Source organism: Penaeus vannamei, chromosome 25, assembly GCF_042767895.1.
Source record: "Penaeus vannamei isolate JL-2024 chromosome 25, ASM4276789v1, whole genome shotgun sequence".
In the NCBI taxonomy this organism is placed as follows: domain Eukaryota; kingdom Metazoa; phylum Arthropoda; class Malacostraca; order Decapoda; family Penaeidae; genus Penaeus; species Penaeus vannamei.
In genome coordinates this window covers 17,816,898-17,821,897 of record NC_091573.1, presented here as the reverse complement: position 1 = coordinate 17,821,897, position 5,000 = coordinate 17,816,898, and positions in this window count along the sequence as shown.

The following is a 5,000-nucleotide window of genomic DNA, read 5'->3' as shown; positions in this document are numbered from 1 at the left end:
TAATGACAATAATAATGATAAAAATGATAAAATGATAATTATAATGATAGTTTTGATAATTACTGCAATAATTCAGTCTATTCTAATCATTTTCATACTAATAATGGCAATAGAAATAATAATAATATCATTATCATTATCATTATAATTATTATTACTGTCATTATTATTTCTAAAATAATCATTATTGTTATTATCATTATAAGAATAGTTATAATGATGAAAATGACAATAATAATTAGCATAATAATTATTATAACAGCAATAATGATATCAATAATAATGATAATTATGATTATAATGATAATAATCATAAGAATAATGACAATAATGATAATAATGATGATAATAATAATCATAGAGTCTATTTATAATGAAATAAAGGCGAAAAGTATTAAAATCCTAAAAGTCGAAAAAAACGGCAAAATCTAGCGTATTACAGCCTTTTGAGAGAAACGTCGAAAAAAAATCGATTTTAAATGATAATTATGATGATTTTAACATTAATTCAGGTAATTAAGATGATTTTCATGATATTTCCTTTACTATTAACCATAATGATGATAATGACAATAATGATAATAAAGATAAAATGATAATTATAATGATAGTTTTGATAATTACTGCAATAATAGCAATAATTAAGTCTATTCTAATAAAATTCATGATGAAAATATGATAAAATTATGATAAAAACAACAATAACCACATATTTCATTAGGAATATCAGAAAAGAAAACAAAACAAAACAAAACAAAAGAAAGAAAGAAAGAAAAAAGTCCACAAATTATATTTATCCCCATTCTTTATGTTTTTCTTTTGTAGTCTCCATTATTCTGTGTTTGCAAGGAAATTAGAAAACGGGGAGTGAATAATTCTATATTTCTTTACTTCCATGCATCCTCTGAACTTGATATACGTAATCATACATAAGAACTGTTGATTTCTGATCGCTGTTTGGTATATATGATGAGATTATCACCACTATCATAACTGTTATCATGACTAGTAGTATTGTTATCATTACAAGCAGTATTGTTTTTAACATCATCATTGTTTATATTGTTATCACGACTATTATTAATTAATATTATGTTAGTGATGTTTTATGTGTCATAACAGTAGTAGTGATATTTGTCATAACAGCAGTAATATTATCATAATGATGCAATTCTGTTGATGAAAGTAATAATAATAATGAGAGTGATAATAGTAAATGCATATATATATACAAGTTTCTCCTATGTAGTCTGAGAATCCTTGTTTTCTTACGTATACTGCGTTCAAAGAAAACAGTGATCTTTGTCTCATGTTCTATTTCTTTTCTCTCTCTCTTTCTCGTGTCTTGATTTTAATAGATCTCTATATTATGATTCAAAGGTATTATTGGAAAAAGGCGTCACCACTGAAACGACGAAACCTAACCTTATAGGCTTAAATATATTTAATTATCAATCACTTTTTATTAAATTAACTTATCTCGCAAATTAATAATAACGAAGCTATTTAATTTTCAAAAAAGATTTTTTTTTTTTTAATAATATAAGGTGAAATTCACACGGGGGCTGCGGGAATACTGACCAAATTCTCCACTGCGCATGCGCGGGGTCTCTCGTATACTTACTGTTCCTGTTCATCTCGCCCGTGACGTCACGGCCAGTGTAATTATCAAAACTATCATTATAATTATCATTTTATCATTATTATCCTTATTATTGTCATTATCATCATGATTATCATCATTATGGTTAATGATAAAGGAATTATCCTGAAAATCATCATAATTACCTGAATTAATGTTAAAATCATCATAATTATCATTTAAAAGCGAAAAGTCTTTTTTTTCGACGTTTCTCTCAAACGGCTGTAATTCGCTAGATTTTGCCGTTTTTTCGACTTTTGTGAATTTACTACTTTTCGCCTTTACTTCATTATAAATGGACTCTATGATTTTTATTATCACCATTATTGTCATTATTGTCATTATTCTTATGATTATTATCATTATAGTCATTATCGTAATAATTATCATTATTATCATTATTGCAGCTACAATAATTATTATGCTAATTATTATTGTCATTTTCATCATTATAACTATTTTTATAATGATAATAACAATAATGATGATTATAGAAATAATAATGACAGTAATAATAATTATAATGAAAATGATAATATTATTTCTATTGTCATTATTAGTATGAAAATGTAACCTAACCTCCATTAAACTGATTTAATATAAACCTTATGTAAGAAGACGGAATTCGGGGTCTCCTAATCAAAGCTGAGCCTAACCTAACCTAACCTAACCTAACCAAATTCCAGCTAATGTAACCTAACCTCCATTAAACTGATTTAATATAAACCTTATGTAAGAAAACGGAATTTGGGGTCTCCTGATCAAATCTGAGCCTAACCTAACCTAACCTAACCTAACCTAACCTAACCAAATTCCAGCTAATGTAACCTAACCTCCATTAAACTGATTTAATATAAACCTTATGTAAGAAGACGGAATTTGGGGTCTCCTGATCAAAGCTGAGCCTAACCTAACCTAACCAAATTCCAGCTAATGTAACCTAACCTCCATTAAACTGATTTAATATAAACCTTATGTAAGAAAACGGAATTTGGGGTCTCCTGATCAAATCTTCCAGCTAATGTAACCTAACCTCCATTAAACTGATTTAATATAAACCTTATGTAAGAAAACGGAATTTGGGGTCTCCTGATCAAAGCTGAGCCTAACTTAAGCTAACCTAACCTAACCTAACTAAATTCCAGCTAATGTAACCTAACCTCCATTAAACTGATTTAATATAAACCTTATGTAAGACGGAATTTGGGGTCTCCTGATCAAATCTGAGCCTAACCTAACCTAACCTAACCTAACCAAATTCCAGGTAATGTAACCTAACCTCCATTAAACTGATTTAATATAAACCTTATGTAAGAAAACGGAAATTGGGGTCTCCTGATAAAACCTGAACCTAACCTAACTTAACTAAATTCCAGCTAATATAACCTAACCTCCATTAAACTGATTTAATATAAACCTTATGTAAGAAAACAGAATTTGTGGTCTCCTGATCAAAGCTGAGCCTAGCCTAACCTAACCTAACCTAACCTAATCTAACCTAACCTAACCAAATTTCAGCTAATGTAACCTAACCTCCATTAAACTGATTTAATATAAACCTTTTGTAAGAATACGGAATTTCAGGTCTCCTGATCAAATCTGAGCCTAACCTAACCTAACCTAACCTAACCAAACCAAATTCCAACTACTGTAACCTAACCTCCATTAAACTTATTTAATATAAACCTCATGTAAGAAAAAAAAAAAAAAAAAAAAAAAAAAAAAAAAAAAAAAAAAAAAAAAAAAAAAAAAAAAAAAAAACGGAATTTGGGGTCTTCTGATCAAATCTGAGCCTAAACTAAACTAACCTAACCTCATCTAACCAAATTCCAGCTAATGTAACCTAACCTCCATTAAACTGATTTAATATAAACTTGATGTAAGAAAACGGAATTTGGGGTCTCCTGATCAAATATGAGCCTAACCTAACCTAACCTAACTAAATTCCAGCTAATGTAACCTAACCTCCATTAAACTGATTTAATATAAACCTTATGTAAGAAAACAGAATTTGGGGTCTCCTGATCAAATCTGAGCCTAACCTAACCTAACCTAACCTAACCTAACTAAATTCCAGCTAATGTAACCTAACCTCCATTAAACTGATTTAATATAAACCTTATGTAAGAAGACGGAATTTAGGGTCTCCTGATCAAATCTGAGCCTAACCTAACCTAACCTAACCTAACCAAATTCCAGCTAATGTAACCTAAACTCCATTAAACTGATTTAATATAAACCTTATGTAAGAAAACGGAATTTGGGGTCTCCTGATCATATCTGAACCAAGCCTAACCTAACCTAACCTAACCTAACCAAATTCCAGCTAATGTAACCTAACCTCCATTAAACTGATTTAATATAAACCTTATGTAAGAAAACGGAATTTGGGGTCTCCTGATCAAATCTGAGCCTAACCTAACCTAACCTAACCTAACCTAACCAAATTCCAGCTAATGTAACCTAACCTCCATTAAACTGATTTAATATAAACCTTATGTAAGAAACGGAATTTGGGGTCTCCTCATCAAAGCTGAGCCTAACCTAATCTAACCTAACCTAACCTAACCAAATTCCAGCTAATGTAACCTAACCTCCATTAAACCTGATTTAATATAAACCTTGTGTAAGAAAACGGAATTTGGGGTCCCCTGATCAAATGTGAGCAAAACCTAACCTAACCTAACCTAACCTAACCAAATTCCAGCTAATGTAACCTAACCTCCATTAAACTGATTTAATATAAATCTTATGTAAGAAAACGGAATTTGGGGCTTGCTGATCAAATCTGAGCCTAACCTAACCTAACCTAACCTAACCAAATTCCAGCTAATGTAACCTAACCTCCATTAAACATATTTAATATAAACCTTATGTAAGAAAACGGAATTTTGGGTCTCCTGATCAAATCTGAGCCTAACCTAACCTAACCTAACCTAACCTAACTAAATTCTAGCTAATGTAACCTAACCTCCAATAAACTGATTTAATATAAACATTATGTAAGAAAACGGAATTTCGGGTCTCCTGATCAAATCTGAGCCTAACCTAACCTAACCTACCCTAACCTAACCTAACTAAATTCCAGCTAATGTAACCTAACCTCCATTAAACTGATTTAATATAAACCTAATGTAGGTACGGAATTTGGGGTCTCCTGATCAAATCTGAGCCTAACCTAACCTAACCTACCTTAACCTAACCTAACTAAATTCCAACTAATGTAACCTAACCTCCATTAAACTGATTTAATATAAACCTTATGTAAGAAAAAGGAATCTGGGGTCTCCTGATCAAAGTTGAGCCTAACCTAACCTAACCAAATTCCAGCTAATGTAACCTAACCTCCAATAAACTG